Here is an 11,976-nt window from a genome sequence, read left to right on the forward strand (position 1 = left end):
ATGTGGAAAATACGTCGTGCACGATACGCTAACACAATGTCAGTCGCTGAGAAATTTTTTATAAAATTACAAACTACGGTCCATCGTGCCCAATGTCTTTCACCCATTCAAGTAGCACTTGAGCACGTGAGTGAGATCCTGACAATGAACACGGAAAGGGTTAAACCTGAAAATCCTAAACTAAAAAAATGATTAGTTTATGTAATTTGTATCTGACGGACTATTGCATTATTTTATTTCAAACTGAATTAATTCTACTCTTTCAGATATTATTGAAATTGCAAGAGAATAAAGACAATGAACAAGACTTGAATTTGTTAAAAAAAGATTTATTATTATTATTATTATTATAGATTTATTTGTAAGATTTATTATTATTACGAACAATCTAATAATTGACTCAAACGATCAAAATCAAACAATTGTCTCCAAATTAAATATTAATAGAAATAATCTCAGGCGACTTTTCCATCAAAGCATATTTTCGAAAATGCGAAAGCAGCATACTAACTTGTTGCTTTGGTTGAAAAATCTACCTGTTCTATCTTCTTGCACATAAAATTTCATACATTCTTTTGCAGAAAAAATTCTGATCTATTATATTTCAAATTCTACTATAGTTCATAATTATAAAACAAAAATTAATTAAATTATTTATTACTATTATAAGATAGAAGATGAAATTGAAAATTATTAATTATTATAACGGTTATTAATTATTAATTATTATAATAAAATATATCACCAGTATTTAAAAAAAAAATAATGACTGCATCTTTCATAGCAACGAAGTCGCAGGGTATCCGTCTTCTCTACTACGAAATGTTCAAAGGAAATAATTTCAATAATAATTATTCATAAATATTTATAATTTATCTATTTATGTGGATATTCATATGGACATTTTACTTTTGCTAACATTTATATTGATATTATGATATTTTGAGTTTATAAGTAAAAATACTGGAAATATATATATATCATAATTGTTAAACTTGCGATGTGCAAGAAGCCCTATCCTGATCTAATACATAAAAAACCTGAAAAAAATGTTACTACTCACGGGTATAGGAAATACCCGTGGTCACTATGCTCGTCAAAAATTTTACGTATACAACCAGTCACTCGTGTCGATTTGGACCTTTCATCCTACGACATGATTGAGTAACCGGAGAAATATAAATGCATGCGACTCACGCGATAGATACGAAGATACTGCACTGGATCAAGGAAAGTTGTGAAGATCAGCAAGATCCCAAGAAGATCCCAAGCAGATATCACTGAGAATCCCATGGTGGAAGTGAACGCCGTAAAAAATTTCTAAAGGCATAAAGACACAGTGTTATTTGTAAAAATTTAAATTTTCATAAGAAATTATCTGTTGGAGATAATGAAAGATTCTTACATTCTTGGCTTTAGAGCCACCGTGAATATCCTCCAAGAAGTATAAAAAAAATTCATGCTGTGAAGCGTCTGCAACAAAACGTCAAACGTTATACTTTGTTTGCTATACTTGTTGTTAAATTTGAAAAATTGAGTAAATTGAAGTACAATATATAAAACTACTTACGATCTTGATCTCCTGAAGAGGCCTTATCCTCTTAAGCACTGACTCTAGTACCGAAAACGAACACTGAACGAGAAAAGATATGAAAAAAGAAAAATAAAAAGACTATCAACGCGCGCGGTTGTAATGTAATAATCGGCGGACTCACTGACTCTAATTTCGCGAGTTATAGTTTAAACGAATTAATTTAATTTAATAAGAGCCAGAAAAATTTGCTTAGAAAAATATTAGAACATTACGCAACAAACACTGAGTCTACAAACCGCATTGCGCGCGGTCACAGAAATTTCCTGAAAACGAAGCTAATTAATTAATTGGGAATGGGGGGGGGGATGAAGAATACATTTATTTAGAAAATACTGCTATTTTTAAAATTACATAGAAACTTGAATTAAAGATATTAGTTGTAAATCATAGAATATTTCTCAATACTGAGTACTATAAACGAAAGACAGCTATTTGTAGAAATTGTATTCTGAATGTTCGTCATTACAGTATATAATGTGCACATTAGTAACATAGCACATATTGTGTGTATAGAAATATACCACGTGTGTTATAAGTATTCGAAAATGTATGCATAAATCAAAATTTCACAGCTAAATATATTTAAAAAGTAATACCATGAAAACGTGTGTGAAATCTTGCTGTGAAACATTTCAATTGTAGTTTCAAGTCAGCGTTCCGAAAAATTGTATCTCAAATATATATAAACTGTATATCAAATGTTACCCAAAATGAATAAAATGTTACAAAAGTTTCCGTGATTGAAGTTCATCAGATTATCTCTAAATAGTCGTGGAGTCCATGCGTGTTCTATGCTGCCTTTGTAACAGGAACAACCTGCACAAAGAGAAACCAAAAGTCAGAACAAATGTATCAAATGAAGGCAAATATATAAAAATGAAACGATAATCAATTTCAAATTCTAAGTACGAAACGATCTGCCGATAACGGAAATCGAAAAGTTTCAAATCACTACACGATTTCGTTATGGTAATGCTCAATAAATCGTTAAACACGCGTGTATTAATTAAATATACTAATACTATTACTGAAGTAAGTGTGTATTACTGAGTAAAAACGTGTCGAAGAAACGACGCCACGGAAGAAACGCTACCGACAGATTAGATACGAAGTTAATGTAACGTAACACGTGCTGTTGCCACGAAATTCGACCGCCGAATGACTCTCTGCGACACGTCTCGTCTAGCAATTGAGAAAGTTGTAGGGGATGGGGTGATCTTGAGGTGAACGAACAGGCGCGATAATTACGACAAATATAAATATTGTGCTGACTCGCGACAAGTCTCGTTCAGTCGAAAGTGTATTTACGACGCCGAAGAAACAGGTGCGGCATTACATATGCACGTAAGCGTTGTGTATATGTTTTGAACTACGAATTTCGAGCCTCAAGGCCTTCTACGCCTTTGAAAAATAAAAATTTTTATCATATTACGCAGTAAAATTATTATTTTAACTATTAAATACGTACATTCTCAATGAACTACTATTCACCACACAATATAATTATACCAAACATAATTTATAGCAAACAATATTTGTAGAAACATTTCTTTGATACTTCCAAGTTTTTATAATTATTATTATTTTATTTCAGACTCTGAAGTTACCCACTAAAGTAAGTAAAAAACATCATATCTAATAATGTTGTTAAACTATATTTCTATCAATTTTTACTAATACTTTTAAATAAATGTAAATAATGAAATATATAATAAATTTTTGATCCCAATTTCCATCGGTCACTGTTTTAAGTCGTTATAGTCTTTCATTGATGAAGTACCACCACATTCAATTCAATAAATATCTCTCGAAACAGATGTGACTATACTATCCATATATTTTGATATTAATTCTCATTAGTAGTGCAAAACCTGTCTAAATCGGTATGACGGAATCTAACACGAGAAAATAGAAAAGGAGTCATAAAACTCCGAAATAATGGAACAAAAAAATACATTGTATATTAGATCTACAGCCACTAAATCATAATTTTTCATAAAAATTTTGTGTATTTACGGAATTTGAATGACTTTTTTGTGTGATACATAAGCGAAAGTTTTTATTTAGGACGATGGTAGTATTTGTGCACACACATATACTACAGTACGCGTATAACGCGCCACAAATTTGCGCATCAACAACTTTCTGATCCAACTCCATCCTTGCTTAAAGCTGCCGCCACACTCAGATTTCTGACGTGAAATCTGCTTAGAATCCTGGGAATTTGAGGTTCATTTTCCCTCGAGGATTTCTTAGAATCTGTTTATCATATTTTATCATTTTTATATGAAATAGAAATGGGAATTTTTCCGCCGTTCTACGCGTTGCTCCAAGCGTTCGTTTATTTTCCCGTTTATTTATTTCATTCTTCCAGTTCCTTCTTCGAAGATTCTCTGGTTGCTAAACATTTCGCTGATGAAATGTACAAACGTTCCTCGCATGTCCTCGCAAATATTATCGAAGGGAAACCTGTCAGACACGTGAAAGAAAAATCTGTCAAATACGCGATTGAAATGTGTTTGGAGAAAAATCGAACAACCGGAACCTTCTTCGTTTTTTTCAATCAAACCTGGAATTTCTAAAGATTAATAAACAAGGCAAGCACAGTTGGCTTATTACTGCAAGCATTCCCTCACTCTCCTGAATATCTCTCATTTCTCCAATGAGAACAAATTCATTATATTATACATATTACATTATCGTGATCCAAGCAACATTTCTGTCACCATTAATTACATTTTCATTATGACGTCTTAATTAAATTTATTAATTACGTTTTCCTTGGAATTGAAATCTCGTTGAAAGCAGATTCGCGAACGATCAGAAATATTTACACACGTTCTCCATTCGATTCTTGTTTACTCTTCGCAGAGCTTTTATTTCGGCCGCGTCGAGTCGGAGATTTAAAGGAACGTTCGTCGTTGGTTGCAAAACTGATGCCAAAAACGCGCAGCCCGTCCACTCTCATCTTGCAACTGATGAAAAGTTACATCGCGTCCCCGGACGCGCGCTATTTAATTTTAATAAAATGACTAGCAAGTTGCTAGCAGCAGCTACGACAGTTGCACCAACAATTTCACTTTGTAGAGTTTAAAAACAGAGCTTCCTTCGTCGCTTCTGTTTTGGTCATCGTTTTCAGCGTTTTCAAATCCTTTCGCAAGAACAAACGAAAAGACACTGCACATATACTCGCTGTCTAATTTATGGTTAATCACAGATTCATAATTCATAATCTGATTTTTAATTTTTATATTTATATCCAATTTGCGTGAAATGTTAACACGTTCGTTCACCTTATTTTCCAGAAATGTTCTAATCACTACTCAAATGCATTAGAACGTTACGTATACGATAACGTTCAACAGGTACACAACGGTGTTATCAATGATAATAATTTAACCAACAAACAATTCAGACGCGCGCGCACGAATTTAGGAGAAGCCAAGCATACGATCCGTATCGATAATTCAGAAACGAAACGAAACGAGATCAGTGAGGAACCAAGCGGGCATTTGTTCCCGAAAACTCTGCGTCCGACTTAATTTAATTTCGCGAATTTTATATCACATCGAGGTCACAGTTGCTCCAGCTGTCCTCTGAATTTCCGCCCGCTTTCCTTCTTCCGTGCTCCACCCTCTATTTTTCTACCTCTTCTTTTTTTCTTTTTTCTTTTTTTCTTTTTTTTTTTCTTTTTGGTTTTTCTCTTTCAACGGACCGACAATTTATGTTTTTTCGCTGGCAAGCCAGAGGGACAGCAAACTGGAATTCGTGCCAAAACCGTGCAATCTGAGCGATCGAGAGCAGCGTTCCATAAGCAACGTAGGTCGAAAAAAATCTGCTTCGTCATTCGATGGCATCACGAGGTGACTTGTTCACAGAATCTATACCGTCACTCTTCTACTTACATACTTATCGCTTACAAGTCATTCTCTCCAGATAACTCATTTTTATCGAATCGATATAAACATGTAACAATGTCAAACAACATAAATAATGTAATTGGCTGTCGTTACAATTTTGTAACACTCGATGGATAACAGAGAGAAATTAATTACCAAATTTAACTTGGGAGTAACATACCCATGTATCCATTTCACAAATTTTACTTCTTGCTGTAGATGTCAAATGATTTGTACTTAATTATTAATTCGTAAATCTTAAGTAGAATTAAATAGCTACAATTTTGCAATATTATAATAGCAATAAGTGATAGTTTTCTTTTCTTCATTAATGAAACAACTTTTCCAACAAAATAGATAGCTGCAGATCAATTTCAATAAATGATTACAACCGAAATGCATTTACGTGAAAATGCATTTGAAGATGTACTTGTGTCTTTCTCTTCTTTTTTTTTTTTTTTTTGCAGCTGCATTTATAAAAATATTGTGTTATAATCTTTACACACTTCAAAGAGGATTCACAATAAAAGCACACGAAGCATTCGATTTTTCAAAACGCGGTCCATCTCTTTCGGACTTATCTTATATTAATTGGAATATTATACATTATAAGCTTCTTTTACGGATTCGTATTTCCTGCTGTATCGGCGCCTGCCGATTCGGAATATTTAATTATCATCGCTCTAACGTATTCGATATCGCGCACGCTAGTAATATATTTTCAATTAAATCGACGTTTCAATCGCGTCCTATCGAGTCCGCGGGCCGAGAATTTCCCTTAATTTTGTCGCGATGCATTTGCGATTGCCATCGAAATTTTCGGATACCGAGAATAACGCAGAGATCGCAGTATCGAAGCTGTACACGAAACCAGTTTCGACGATTCTCTGTTAGCCTAGTAGACGTAACGAACATGCGACCTGGCCAATTAAATTCAATCGAAACCGACTGATCCGCCGGCGTGTCAATGTAGGTACATCGTAATTCCGCGTACTCTCGATCGGCAAACGAATAGCTCTCCGATTACTAAGAAACAAGTATCCCCGTTCAGTGTGTGCAATTAACGCGAGAAATGATTTCAAACGTTCAATTATGAAATTCACTGGCACAGTTTTTATGCTGTCATTGTGTTTCCAGACGTTGCGAAAGAAGATCGCCTGCCTCCAGATAAAGAGATCATCTCTCTCGAAATCTTGCATGTCATAACGAATGATTTTATTGCCTCGCTTGTTGCTATTTAGGTCGTTAACATCTCAATTGCCATGCGAAATTTACACGTTCCGGTTACAGAACGAAATGTCTAATTCTTAAGATACAACGAAAACGCATTTTTCATTTTACAATATCATCTGACTACCTATTTATTTACAGAATTACAATTTATTTCATTCTCCGTACTAGAGATTAGTAATGAAATTTAATTAAACGAAAAGTTCCAAAATTACACAATTTTTAAAACGTAGTATGTGATGCCGATTAATGATTAAAATTTTGTTGTCTATCCATATTCATCTTGTTTCAGTCGCTTTAAAATATTTATAGGAACGAAAACATCAATCGTCAGTAACCGCCGTAGTGATAGACGTGTTAATAGCTACAAAAACGAAAATATTTCTCACGTACCGAATCTACTAAAAGTTTCGACAAATATAGTTTTAGCAATTTCAAATATTCCAAGCGGAGAAATCAAGATCTGAAAGGCCGTGATCGAATCAATTAATCATGGTTTTTTCGAAACCATGAGTCTAAATATAGACTATTGTAATTTACAGTCAATTAGGAGCCATTGTTCTCGATTCTCGCTGAACTAGCCGCAAATTATATGCGTTATATATATATATATATATATATTATATACATATATATGATACATATATGTATACATCTGTATCTATATGTATTATATACGTATAGATGAAAATAGATACCCGATACGAGTCAATAACCTCCGGCGAAATAGCCTAATATAATTTGGTAATAGTTCAATATACATATATATATAGGGAGAACAAGAGAGAAAGAGAGAGAAACACACGCTAAAAACGCTGTTCTTCCATCAGCTTTAATATTACGTTATTTTATTTATATAATTGCCAATATCAAACTGTACAATAAATTTTTTCACAATATAAAACCTTCGCGGGGATATCGATTGTTGTTGTGGAATTTTATAAAACAAACATTTATGCTGTCTCTTTCGCTTTAGTCTTTTTTTCATTTCGCTGACTTTGATATATTTAGTCATTGCAAGTAGAACATCGGTCGAGAAACTTTAACCAAGGATTAAAGGCAAGTTGATTCGTCTGCTGATTTCAATTTGCCATGAATCTTTTTATCGAGTTCTTCAAGTCCTTGGAGACTCATTTCTGTTTAAACGATATCAGCTCGATTGATTTACTGAAACGTTAGAAACGTAAATCCGTAATCCACGTTATGATCGGATAATCCGTCAGATCTAGCGTGAAAAAGAAAAGGCGGCAGAAGCACGCGGGGAAAAGCGAGACAGCCGAGACGATCGTGAAATTGAGTGTCACACGGGAAAGGGACGTGGTCGGGGGAAGGAGGTTTTTGCAGAGAGGGGAGAGGCTCTTACAACAGATTTATATGTACGTTCGACAAGCTCGCACTGGCCATTGCGAACTGTGTTCGCCAATGCGACAGTGTTCCCGTCGATATCGTTCGATACCGGTATATATCTCGGTTGGTCGAGGGGAAGGAAAGAGAACCGGGCGAAAATTCTATTTTTACATTCGATAGAAATTGTCCGAAATCTTGAACGAAGCCGGGTTGCCTCGTCAAAGTTTACTTCTCTGCGCTGCGTTGCTCTTTTATCATCGCGCCGGCCGACGTATCGTCGCGATCGTGAATACAAGACGTCGTAATCCGAGTTGATTTCGTACCGATAAAGCGATAAGAGAAGGCGGATAGGAGAGGACGATCGACGATTCGACGACGCTAGATGTTCGACCCAAGTTGGAAAAAATACCGGGTGCGAACGAGAGACAGTTTCGCAGCGGGTTCAAGGCTAAAGGGTTTGCAGTCGGCAAGCTGGAGTCACTGAACGTGGACAAGCTGGATGTCGGGAGCGCGTACTCGCCTGGATGAAGTTGCGCCAGATGACTGGATGATTAGAAGAAACGTGGACGAGCGAGCGTCACGATAGATAGATAGGTACTTGACACGATCGTTGCATTTTTAGAAAATTTCCCAACACGAATGAAAATTCTACGGTGAATTAATATCGAGGTGAATAGCGGGGAAATTAGTCGTCTCGGGGGACGGAAGTGGAAAAAGACTCGACGAACTAACGGTCGGAGACTGATCGATTAAATTGCATGAAAGTTAACAAAGCCGCGGTAAAAAGTATCGGAGACAAATTAAATCGTTCCTGTTCGTCGTCGGAAGAGACGCCTCGGTCTCTGTGAGTTTTAATGGAAAGCTCGTTCTTGCAGGTAGCTCGAAAGAGAGGAAAAGAGGTTTTCAAAGCGCAGAGAGATTGGACGTCTCTGTATCGGATTCGCTTACTCCAGGCTTTAACTGTCACCTGATCTATCGCGGCCGAACGAAAATTCGACAGGTGAGTGAACGGAAGTCGCGGGACAATTTATCCGTAAATCGTGATCTAATAAAACCGTAGACAAAACACTTGAGAGATAAACGATCAAAGGATAACGGAATTGGAATGGCCGTTCGGTGAATAAGTCAGCCGCGAATTATCGACAAACATCGGACATCGATCGTTCAAACGTTCTAACGACGAATCTTGCATAGTACTGTGGATTAAAATTAAACACGGGATGTGATATTCACGCGTTACTTTGAAAATCCCGATTTTCATTTCACGTTACAATTTCTATATTATAATTTCGAGAACCGAACACTTGCTACAGTAAGTATGCGCCACTCCATCTTCATCTCGTTAGACCGCTTCTACTCGTTGAAGCTCGAATTATGCTAAAACACTTCTCAAGTTTTACTCTTCAATTATTAAAGCGATGAACATGGAAAGACTTTTAATACAGTTAAGCAAAGAAAAATAGAGAAAGAGAATGGCCGAGTCGCAAGAAGTTTCAACAGTTACAAATAAGACTCGTGAACTTGATTATTACACATGCTCTTCTTATTTTCTTTCCTTCCTTTCATTTCAGTGTTCAACTTTTTAAGTTGCGAATTTAAGACGTTCGAAAGGAACATCTTAAAAGCGCATTGGCTCGACGAGAAATAAACCGATTGCATTTTCTCTCTATTTTTTCTTTCTTTCTCTTTTTATCGAAAGACTAAATCGATCTGATTGATAAAAATTTGCAATGAGCACGTCCGCCACTTTTGTCGGGTCTGTGACACGATATAATTTCCGTGAAACTGGCCGTGAAATCGAAATCGATTCGGCGCTCGTCGCTCGCTGAAACCCGGAGAAACGAGGCCGCCGAATACAAAAGTCATTGACACGTTTCTGTACGTGCGATATACGCTGCCAAACACCGTTGACAGCTTTCGCGTCGTAAAATACTTTGCGAATCGCAGCCAGAAACACGAGTTTCTTGAACTCCGGCGACATATTTTCGATTCGAAATACTTCATGCGCGACGAGAACTACCACTGAACGCAAACGCTGTTGGCAGAAAAGGACAGACAATTGGAGGAATGTCGAATACGACGAGCGATAAGAGATTATCAGATAAGCCTGTCGAATTAAACAAAGGCGAAGGAAAAAAAATGGCTTTATTATCGCGTACCATTAGCTTATCGTTGCTCGAGAATGGATAATTTTGTGTGTGTTTTTGCCGCTCAGATAAGAAACACGTGGTTCCAAGGTAGTTCCAAGTAAATTTCTATTGACGACAAAATTCGATTAAATCGCTCGGCTGTTTTTCTTTTTTTTTCTCTCTCTCTCTCTCCGATCGCCCACAATCGCAACTCTCGTAATACTTGTTTTTAAATTGCACTTGCGGACGTAGATCGAATTAGTTATTCAATTCGTTCGTTTTGGTTGACCAGAATTTCAAATTTACAATTGCGCATGAGTCGAGCAGGTGTTCGCAAATGGACGCCGCGTTTTCACGTAGCGCACCGACGAAACCGACGCTTCATCGATCCATATTGACGTAATTTGCAATCGAAGCAAGACGAGATATCGAGTTACGAGAATCGTGGCACGACTCGAACGATTGTCCGAGTTTTCAACGAGAGACGTTGCTGAATTGTAGAAAATTGTTCTCGTTCGGAGCAGCAAGGTCGCAGGAAATAGTGCAAAACCTCAATGAATAAGAATGCGCGTAATCAAGTGGAAAAGTATCTCTCCTAGAACAAAGAGGGAAACGAAGAACCATTTTTAAAATTTCGTCGAGCCGATGGCCATCGACGGTCGACGTCTTAATTTTTCAATATTAGAATGACATGGCGCACGGAGTTGATTCACGCGAAACGATAAATCATTTAACTCCAGAAAAGGGTCAATTAATGGCGACGTAGCGGGTTGTATACGACAAAGCGTTCAAGATTAATTATCGCCAAAGAATCTCACGATAATTATCGGTTGTTACTTTGCCCTTGTAATTCATTATCTTTTCTGAAATTTCTCGGGACTTACAAAGGATCAAACTCGAACGGACCATTGATCAAGAAGATATATACACAAACTTATAATATCATAGAAAAATTCGTCGTTAATCTTCTTCAGCTGTCTAAGGCAATTTTATTGACCGGCTATAACGATACGTTTAATCTTAATTCTAGCGAAAGAACAACGAAGATATAAGTTTTGCTTTCTGACAACTTGTATATTTAACTTATAATCTTTTTAGTTTCTAATTCTTTGATAACAACGACGACATTCACTGAAAAACGGAAATTATATATTATCGATCGATCGGTGTTGAATTAAAAAGAATGTTAGTACCAATTCGAAAAAAAAAAAAAGATTAAATCAATTTCAGCAAAACTACGGTTATCGAAGTTCGCGTTATCAGGATAATTTTATTCCATCTGGAGAGCTACGAAATTACGATTTGTCCCGTCAGGGGGGCGAAAAAATGGAATTAATACATTTTAATTCCAGAAATAATGTACCCCCTATTCCTAGGAAACTTTTCCAAGCGTTATGCATAATATTAACGCGATGCATATTTCTTTTGCCGCTTTTTTATTTTTATTTATCGACCGAATGACCAGCGGTGAATTAACATTTATCAAGCTCTTCACGTTGACAGAATCGACAAAGAAAATAATTGGAAATTTATTTTCCAGCGCGCGCATATTTATTGAATATTCGGAATAATTTGTTTACTGAGTGATAAAGCAATACGTCCGCGTTATGATTTATGGATGAACATTATTCATTTTCATTATCTGTAATGTGTTTCCACGCGTATGCCTTTATATTCTATCGTTAAACATAATTCGTCTCCATCGGTCGAAAAACTTTGTCCGTGTATTTTGTTTCCTTCTGTTTTTTTTTTTTTTTTTTTTTTTTTTTTTTTTTTT

At 36.0% G+C, this 11,976-nt stretch overlaps 1 protein-coding gene across 5 annotated transcripts in view; it reads left to right on the forward strand.

The window, feature by feature from the left end:
• Nucleotides 1–8,111: 8,111 nt before the first annotated feature.
• The window catches only part of LOC122531593 (cystinosin homolog), a 14,683-nt gene continuing 10,818 nt past the window's right edge, over nucleotides 8,112–11,976 (forward strand). For 2 of the 5 annotated variants that reach the window (XM_043659636.1, XM_043659642.1), the window contains exons 1-2: nucleotides 8,112–8,664; nucleotides 8,946–9,070. The gene's annotated coding sequence lies outside the window, so the exon portion shown is untranslated. The remainder of the gene's footprint in view (nucleotides 8,665–8,945; nucleotides 9,071–11,976) is intronic. The other 3 variants (XM_043659637.1, XM_043659638.1, XM_043659640.1) reach the window with 3 other exon arrangements.

The sequence above is a fragment of the Frieseomelitta varia genome, unplaced genomic scaffold (assembly GCF_011392965.1).
Source record: "Frieseomelitta varia isolate USP_RPSP 00005682 unplaced genomic scaffold, Fvar_1.2 scaffold_405, whole genome shotgun sequence".
Taxonomy (NCBI): domain Eukaryota; kingdom Metazoa; phylum Arthropoda; class Insecta; order Hymenoptera; family Apidae; genus Frieseomelitta; species Frieseomelitta varia.